Source organism: Dendrobium catenatum, unplaced genomic scaffold (genome assembly GCF_001605985.2).
Source record: "Dendrobium catenatum unplaced genomic scaffold, ASM160598v2 fragScaff_scaffold_897, whole genome shotgun sequence".
Classification (NCBI taxonomy): Eukaryota; Viridiplantae; Streptophyta; class Magnoliopsida; order Asparagales; family Orchidaceae; genus Dendrobium; species Dendrobium catenatum.
This window is the reverse complement of record NW_021319359.1, coordinates 366,131-376,151: the sequence shown is the minus strand read 5'-3', so window position 1 is coordinate 376,151 and position 10,021 is coordinate 366,131. Positions and strand designations below refer to the sequence as shown.

The 10,021-nt window shown below is 32.5% G+C and overlaps 1 non-coding gene across 1 annotated transcript; it reads right to left on the bottom strand.

The window, feature by feature from the left end:
- Window positions 1–9,684: 9,684 nt before the first annotated feature.
- Window positions 9,685–9,791, bottom strand: LOC114580253. Its single transcript, XR_003701597.1, has one exon. It is a non-coding gene; the product is annotated as a small nucleolar RNA R71 (small nucleolar RNA).
- Window positions 9,792–10,021: the final 230 nt, after the last annotated feature.

The following is a 10,021-nucleotide window of genomic DNA, read 5'->3' as shown; positions in this document are numbered from 1 at the left end:
GGTGTGAGCTATATGTCCAAACAATCTACAATTATTACATTTTACTTTTGGAAATAATTTCCTAAGTCTTTTAACATTCATCTGTCTATTCAGGGATTACATAAATCTAGGATACATAATAGGATTAGTAAAATCTTCAAGTTTAGGGGGTATCCTATTATCCTCGAGAGCTTTTATCTTTAATTTGTAAAATGAATTCATATCTTTCAAAATTTGATTTGTATAATTTGATCTATAAATTTTGCTCTTCGATTCATCCTTAAATTTTTTAAAATCATTTTCAAGTTCAACATAGGATGATTTTAAATTTTCATATTTTTTATTCAAGTTATCAAACTCATCAAGTAATTTCATGTGGTTGTCATCAATTAAAGCATGATCTTTCCTAAGGATTTCATATTCCTTTTGTAATTCTTCAAACTCTAAACTTAGACTAGCATGCATTTTTTTCATTTTCTTATATGCATCATGCATGTGTTCAGAAACTTCAAAAAGTTCATCATAGGTTAAGTCACATACCTCTTCTTGATCTGACTAATCAAGATTATCGGCCATTAAGCACAGATTAGTGACTTCCTCTTCCTTCTTAGTCTCTGATGAATCTGAATCTAAGTCCGCCTAGAAGGCACTTTGAAACTTCTTCTTGCCCTTCTTTACAATTGGTTTCTCCTCTACCTTCTCCTTAGTTTATATAGCACGCTAGTTTCCAAATGTAGCCATCTACTTTAATCAAAAAGTAGTCTAAACTTATGATTTTGAAACCGGGCTCTGATACCACTTGTTGAAACTCGTTCACTATGAATTAGGTTATTAAACCTAAGCTTATGTCCCAGCGGCTAACCAAGAGGGGGGTGGATTGGTAATTAAAAATTAATCACTCTTTTTAATTTTTAAATCGAAAATAAATTTTAATGAGTTTTGTAGAAAACATTTTTCAACCACAATTTTAAAAGTAAAAACACAAAAATAAAAAAGACAGCGAAAAAATAAAGACACAAGGTTTATAGTGGTTCGGTCAAAACCAGACCTACATCCACTCCCCGGAGGCACCCTCTGAGTATTGCACTAATACCAATAGTGACTCTCCTGTTGTACCCACAGTAAGGTAGAGAAGCCTTTACAAACACTCTTTCCACCACTACCCGGTGCGGCAAAGAACCATTGTCCTTTTACACTATCCCCAGTGTTGGTAGAGAACCTTCATCCTTTTACACTATCCCCAGTGTTGGTAGAGAACCGTCATCTTTTTACACTCTCCCGATGTAGGCAGAGAACCCTTCGGCTGTTCACACTCTCCAAGTGTGGGCACAGAACCCTTCGGCTATTCACACTCTCTAAATGTGGGTAGAGAACCCTTCGGCTGTTCACACTCTCCAAGTGTCGGCAGAGAACCAGATCTCCTTGATAGATCTTCTTACAATAATTCTAGAAGGAAGAGAGAAAAGAGTGAAGTAATCACAAACCAAGAGTAAAGACTCTTACCTTTGAGTACCAGGTGAAATCTTCACACTCCAATGGAAAGAAATCTCCTTCAAACACTCTCTCACACTCTCTCCTTGACTCTTCTTTCAATAGGCATGAAGATCAGTAGGCAAAAAGATTATGTGGCATTTTAATTTGGACTATTTATAGGAAAGACACAAAAAACCGTCCAAAAACTGTAAATTTTCAAGTCAATACGAATTGGATAGTCCCGTACGATCGTGGATCATCCTAGACAATTTTACTTAAATGTGTTAGAAATGAACCTAATATATATGGGTACAAAATGACTTCGTACACACACATCATCCCGTACGAATTAGGTTCATCTGGTATGAACTATTATTCCATAGGCCAATTCCCAAAAACTGCAGAACAACACTTAATTTTTAGAGTCGGTTCACTTCATCCTGGGACGAATTATAAGTTCGTCCGAACAAAATTTTTCCAGAGAGCAAATCGTCCCGAGACGAATACACTTCGTTCTGGATGAAAATTCTCCAAAGAGCAACTCGTCCTGGAACGAATACACTTCGATCTTGAATGAAATTTTTTCCAAAGAACATTTCGTCCTGAGATGAATACACTTCATTCTGGACGATCATGACTTAGAAAAATTTTCTTCAATTCCTCTTTGTTCCATTGCTCTTACGATGAGATAACTGACTTGATCGTCCCGTACGAACTATGTTCGTCCCATTCGATCAGTACAAATTTCTCAAGATCTTCTAAAGTGTGTGTGTGTGTATTCACTCAATTACAATCACTCCCTCTTAAACTTAATTCAAATAAAAATATAAGTTTTAAATATACAAAGTATCTCATTCTGAATTTGATTTGAAGTCTTTGTAGTCTGGAGTTTGATTTTCCTGAAATGTTAGTACACACAAGAGAAAAAATAACTCTTCCATAAAGTGTTAGGAGATAACTATACATAAAATAATAATATTTGAAATCATCAAAACTATATAAGTTGCAAGAATGTAAAACATGCAAATAGCAACTTTCTTAACAAAGAAGTCCTAAAAACTGACATTATACCTTTTGCTTTGAATTTTTTCTTGAGAGTGACTTTTGGGAGTATGTTTGAGAGAGAGTTTAAGATTGGAGAGTGAGAGATCTAGTGAAAGGAAATTATTAGGGATTCACAAGGTTACCCAAAGTGAGTATCTCTTTGTTCTTCTTCTAAATTCTTCCCAACTTCTTTGTAGTCTCTTGAGAGAAGATCTTAAAGACTGGATCAAGATTTTGTGCCTTCACCATGAGGGTGTAAGAAATGTGATGGTTCTTTTCCTTCACTAGGAGTGTGAAAAAGATATGATGGTTCTCTTTCTTCACCAAGAGGGTGAAAAGGGATGTGTAGGTACTCTGCCTTTACCAAGTGGGTGAAAAGGATGAGAAGGTACACTGTCATCACTTGGAGAGTATAAAAGGTGACAGATCTCTGTCACACAGGGTTGGTGGAAGAGAGTTTATAAGAGCTTCTTCGGCTTACTGTGGGGGAAAAAGAGAGTCAATTTTGATTAGTACAATACCTGGAGAAGAAGTCTCCATGGAGTGGACGTAGGTCTTATTGAACTGAACCACTATAAAATTCAATGTTCTTCTATTACTTTTTATTTTTCTTACATTTTATTTATGGTTGAAAGATTATCCATGAAAATCATTTCTATAAACAACTGCATATTTCTAGATTAGTTTTTAATTTTCTAAAAAGATTTTAAAAAGGTTTCCAAAAATTCAAGAATATTTTTTAAATAATTAATTCACCCCACTCTTGGTTAGCCTTGGGATAGTTATGAAAAGTCTAACAACTTAACATGAACGTTCAATGATTACCCTTAGGTTAAGGGCTCTCTCTTTCCTAACAACTGGTATTAGAGAAAGGTTAGAAAAAATACAAGGTAAATGAACTTCAATATTGAGAAATTTGATGGATGGCTCAAAGTGTATTGGCATTTGAAAAACTAAAATATGTGGTTTACATGTCCAATAAGGGCTTATAAAAGTAGTCTTCAATTGTAGTAAGATGCCTGAAAGAATGAGTGAAGAAGACAAGATATAGATGGATGAGAATGCTCTCTCAATGATTCAAACATGTTTCATGAATGAGTATTGACAGAGATTTTATGTGAGACAATTGGAAAAAAATTATGGCCCAAGTTTTGAAGACTTTGCATGATCAAAAGTCTTTCCAACAAATTTTATCTAATGAAAAGACTATATTTATTTATATAAAATAAGTCTTTATAAAATGTTGTGATGTGTATATTAAATATTTGTGTTGTGATGTGAATGATCAGACTATAACCAAATTTGAAATTTTAAAGGTAACTAGGAGATTTCAAAACTTGATAAAAAAGCAAATGGAGTAAAGAACTAGAAAATAAAAGTATCATTGCTAGAGATCGAAATGAAAGGGAATCCTATGAGGTGTAATTAATTTATAGAATGGGTTTTGTGAACAATATAAAATGCTTTCTTAATATCCAATTTCACACATAATCACTTGAGAGAAATATTAGAGCCAAAATCATAAGATTTTCATTTGCAAGATTAACATTATAAGAGGAAAACATATTTTGAATAGAGCCAAATATTATGTTATATGAGTGATAAATGGTATCACTAACTTGTGTCTATTAACAAACAATTTTATAAGAATTTTCCAATAATGGAATGTAAAATAATATATTTGGTTGGCTAGAAAAAGAATGCAATGTAAAAGGGCAGCACTATAAAATAATTGAAGTGTATTTGAAATATATTGGATTTATTTGGTTGAGTGTAAGTTAAATGCAACTTTTCACTTTTTTATTTGGCTTGAAGTAAAGTGAATGTAGTTGTGACTGGCGGTGAGGGTAGCTATATGAGGTAGGGGTGATCAGGGTGGCTGGCATCAGCTAGCTGTGAAGGTGGTCGGTGGATTCAGGTAGGGGCAGAGGGTAGCCAACCGGTGGGAGGTAGGAGGTGACTACCGACGACGGTCGATGGTGGTGGGCGAGGGTTACTAGGGGTGGCAGGTGGGGGCCGCTGGCGATGGCTGGGGTGGTCAGAAGGGGTCGATGGTGAGGAACTTTGTTTGTTCGTTTTTTTTTTTATTATTATTATTTTTTTGGGTAAGCCTTTCATTTTACAAAAATGATCCCCTTTGTTCTCTCCAAAATGGGAAGAGTTTACCACCATCCCAGTTTGGATCAAGATTCTAAGGGTGTCAGTTTAATAGGTATCCCTCTAGCCTTTGACGAACTGTTTGCTAAAAAATCTTAGCTTACCTTCGTTGGGATTTTTTTTTTTTTTGAAAGATGCACATATCAATAGCTTTAAAAGAAAAGAAACCTAATACAAAATATTAATAACATCACACTCCTCCATTAACAATTGAAAAAATGAGGAGGAATATGATCCATACTAATATCATTCCAAACAAAACTACCACTAAGAGCATAGTCAGAACAAACATATGCTAACTTATTGCAATCCCTATTCACATAATTAAAAATAACATGATTAAAATCTTTAATAAAATATAAAAATTCAAATCCAAAGTCGAACTTGTACACCTCCATCTTCTTAAGACCATCCTAAATGTATTTAATCATGTTCACATTATCCCCTTCAATTATGATACCTTTGTACTGCGTCATCCAATCTTTGACAACCAATTCCAAAGAGTAGATAGCTAACATTTCTAACCAAGAGATGTCCCAATGAACACCATTGAATCTAGATGATAACAAAAACCTTCCTTTATGATCCCAAAAAACACCTCCAACTCCAACCTTATATGAAGTTAATAAGGAAGCATCTATATTAGCTTTGATCCAATCGCATGGTTGGGGATGCCAATAATTTTTGAACAACCGAACCGATTGATTAGCACCCCAGATGCCCGATTTATGTCTGTCTAACAAAGAAATGGAAGCTAGTCCAACTAAATTTTCTATAATACTCAGGTTACTACCCTCCTTATCCCCATGAATATATTTATTTCTAGATTTCCAACAAAAAAATAACTGAATAATATAAATTAGCAAGGAAAGCTTTGCTTGATGTAGATTTTTCCAACCAACTACTTCATTTAAAAAAAGATCCAAAATTAGGAATTTTGAAACTCCATTGATTCAAAATTTGAACAAGATTAGAGCAGCTGACCGCCACATGTTCATAATCTTCTATCTTCATATATCCTCTAGGACATAAATTCTCATCTCTTAATCTTCTATATTCTAAAAATGGAACATAGGAATAGCATTGTGATGTAACATCCACCAAAATACTTCCACCCTTGGATTAAGCTTAATTTTCTTAATCCATAACCAATACATCTTAGCAACTGGATAACTCACAGCAACTTCAAATGCTAGAGCCGAGGTAGATTTTCTAATTACCTTATGCATAAGCTCCACTTGGTCCTTGTTATAATTTTGATCAATCTGAATATTGCATATTAGGCTGACCAACTCCTCCCCAAAGAACTTTTGAAGCTCCTACATGCCCGATACTCCATTTTTAATGAAGCGATCAACAGTTATAACATCACTTTATAAAATAGAAACAAAAGTAGGCCATTTATTAAAACCTTTATCCAATACCCAAACATCATTCATCACATTAACAGATTCCCCATTTGACATCTTCCACCTAACAATCGATTGTAGAAATTTTGCACCATTCAAAATAATCTTCCAAGCAATCAACATGTTTTGCTTCAATTCAGAATTCCAACATGACAAACCATATCTGGGTTCCAAGGTCATATGCAATAATGAGTCAACATCATTAAGGAATTGCCATGCAAGTTCATCCTTAATGCTCCCTTTAGCGAACACATAAAAGTAGTCCACGTCCCACCAATCTAATTGGTTTACACAAAGTTTCCCAACACACATAATGAAGTCCCCTTCTCCTATCATTTTTATGCCAAATAAATTCCCTACAAACTTTATCAATTTTAGTCAAAATACCAATAGGCACAAGAGAATGAGTACATTAAAAAATTGGGATCGAAAGAATAATCGATTTGATAAGAATAAATTTCCCTGATAATGAGATAAATTTATTCCCCCAAGTATTAAGCTTTCCAATAACTTTATCCAAAATGAACTTGAAATCCACTGCCACAAGTCTCCTCAAAGCAATCTTCACACCCAAGTAGTTCATCTCTTTAACAGTTTTAACCTTCATTGGGATTTGTGCTAAGATAAATCACAAAACTTGCCTCTTAGAAGTGGTCCATATTTTTGTTGCTAGAAAAATGCATGTACTAAAAATAAAGTATAACTTATTTCTCTTGTGAGTCATGTAGGTCCTTCACACATACTCCTAGCTTGTTAATGGTGGGTGCTACAGTGGAGTCTTCTTTTGAATTATAAAAAAGCTTAAGGCTTTATCTCACCTAAATAATGCTTAGAATTTCTTTGATATAAAATAATAAACCTCACTTAATATATATAAGTATATGTGCTGAATAAAGTATTAAAGTGATATATTATAGTATCAAATATACTAAAATGTATGCTTTTTAGTAATCAATTGTTACTATTTACTAAAATTATCTTATTGAAATAAAATTATTTATTATGGATATTCAATCAGTGAATAAAAATAGTTAAATTATTGATATAATATGTAAATAAAGTGTTTTGACTGATGAATATAAATTGCATATATTTCCTAATAAAATTATTATTTGTAATGTGATTTAGAGCATACGCATCCTAAAATTTCTGTTGTGCTTGTAGGGGTGAACAAGATATTTGTTGACCACCTATAGTCATATTATCTCCTTAAGAATCTAACATATTTTACATCTTATGTATGGTATGCAAACATATTTTTTTAATATTCATGATTAATATTGCATTCCTCCATCAAGGCTATTGATAAGTGTAAATAATATTGTATTTTATGTGTTAATTTATCAATGAAAATGTGTTATTTTAGTTATATATGTGCATAAATACATTAAATGTGTAAAATTTTAAATCATGGCACAATGTGATGGTGTCAGATATAATTCCTCCACAACACCATCATTGACACTGCCAGAGGGTCCAAATATGTACATGGTGGATCCAAATATATATTTGAAAGTGTCGCATCATCAGATGAGTCAAGATTGCAAGCCCATTCAACTAACCCAGTACCGCAGCATCAAAGGAGTCAGCATTATAAAGCTTAGTCTCTATCTGCACAGCACCGTGATGCCAAATTCTAGCATTACTAAGTTAGAGGAGTTCCTTGTAGACTTGTAGCACACAAACATTAGTAAAGCTGTGGTGTTACAATTATAATTATTTAGGCCATGATTTTCCAGTTAAGTGATGCTTTTATTCATTAAGTAGTGGGTTTATGTTAGTAAGCTCCATAGTGGAGAAAACTCTTAAGTGTTGCGGTGTTGTTTCATTTTATGGGCATCGTAGTGAAAGTTTCTTGTGCAAAGTGGTGCCATAATCCATTTTTTATATTTTACAATAAATAGTGTATCTATAATGTTTATAAGGGAGTTTAATCACATAGTAAATTTCAGACTTCGAAGTGTCTCTTTAAAATTTCTTTAGGAGTGATAACTAAGGGAATTCATGGAGCACAAGATTCACTTCTTTAGAGTATTTGGTCAGTGTTCGTAGAAGCAATTATGTAATTTCAAGGATGAGTGTAGAGGAGAATGTTGAGCCATCTTGTTATATCTTTTCTTCTGTACTTTCTTTCTTGTATGTTATTAATGAAAATGAGTTTTCTCTAGTTATTCTTCATGGCTGGCTAATTCCCAAAGTTTTGGATTGATGGTGTAAATTAGATGTGGAATATTAATGATTTATATTAATCTTTAAATTAATGATATGATATTTTTAATATACCATGTCTTCATTTAATGCACATAGTGGCCATATGTACAGTTAATATTAGGTGTAATGTGGAACCAAAAAGTTAGAAAATAGACACAACCAGATATATTGGATTAGTAAGATGCAGGCATAGGCATAATACTTATCTTCTATCAAATTTAAATAGATGGATTATCATGAGGGTTTGATTAACATTACATAATTTATTTACTCTTCTAAAATTTTGACAGGGAGATAGACTATGGGAATTTAAAGGGGTATTGATAATAGAATATGTTATACCTGTCATTTGTCTCTTTAGGCTTGAATTAGCGATCCATGCTACTTAGGCTCTGAATAACATCACATTATTAAGATAATCAATTGAAAACATATTAATTTTACATTTCATCATTCCAAAATATTTTATTCATATAACAGTTTACATTACTTTATTATTAATTTTATTGAAAAGATTAAATCTCCACCAAACCTTATTTTTATTAAGTAGGGTAATTATTGTAGCTAAAATAGGCAATACTAGTATTTGCAAGTAAATATTTTTCCTTGTAGCATCCATACTATATTATATCACTATATTACTTGATTCAGCAAGTATACTTGTATATATTAAGTGGGGGTTTTATAATTTTTTATATCAAAGAAAACCTAGCCATTATTTGGGGATTGATAGAGCTATAAATCATATTCACAATTCTTTAGGTTACTCCAATGCTTTCATCAAATTTTTGACACCGTTGCTCAAGAAAAATTTGTTTTATTTGCACATTTACTATATTGTTAAATCAATTGAATTATTAGTCCTACTATATTCTTTTATTCTTTTGTTTCAATTTACTGATTGTATATTTATTGTTGCATGCTTACAAGACATTGAGAGGAGACACATTTAAGTTTTGATCCTAAAATTGAGAAAACTCTTTCTAAAATTATAAGCACCAAAAAGATTTTTAAAATGGTTCATCATGTTCTAAACATAGATCATTCTAGAGATCTTAAGGATTTAATAAACCCTTTAGTAGATGAATTCCTCTAAAGTATAAATAAACTCGTCATCCAAGCAAATAAATTTGAATTAAAACATGCAATCATTCAGATGATATAAAATTCTTAGTTTGGGGGAACTCCCATTGAAGACTCTAACCTATATTTAGCAATTTTCTTTGAAATTTGTGCAACTTTTAAGAACAATGGTGTTAGTGATATTTCCATTGGACTTAGATTGTTTCTATTTTTTTCTAAAAGATAAGGAAAAAATGTGGTTAAATTCTTTAACTCTAGGATTTATTAGCACATGGAATGAGTTGGCCCATAAATTCTAAGAAAGTATTTTCTACCTTCTAAGACTACTAAGCTTAGGAATCACATTACTTATTTTACTTAGTCAAAAGGAGAATCTATTTATGATAGTTGGGAAAGATTCAAGGAGATGTTTAGAAAGTGCCCTCACCATGATTTACCTGATTGGTTGATAATTCAAACTTCCTATAATGGATTCGTAGGATCCCTCATAGTTATAATTGATGCTACAACTAGAGATTCTTTAATGTCAAAGCCTTTTGAGGATGCTTATGAATTAATTGAGGAAATGAAAACAAATAATTTTATGTGGCCCGTTGATAGGGTGAATATTAATAGATTGGCTAGAGTTTATGAAAATAATTCTTTATATATTTTGACTACTCAAG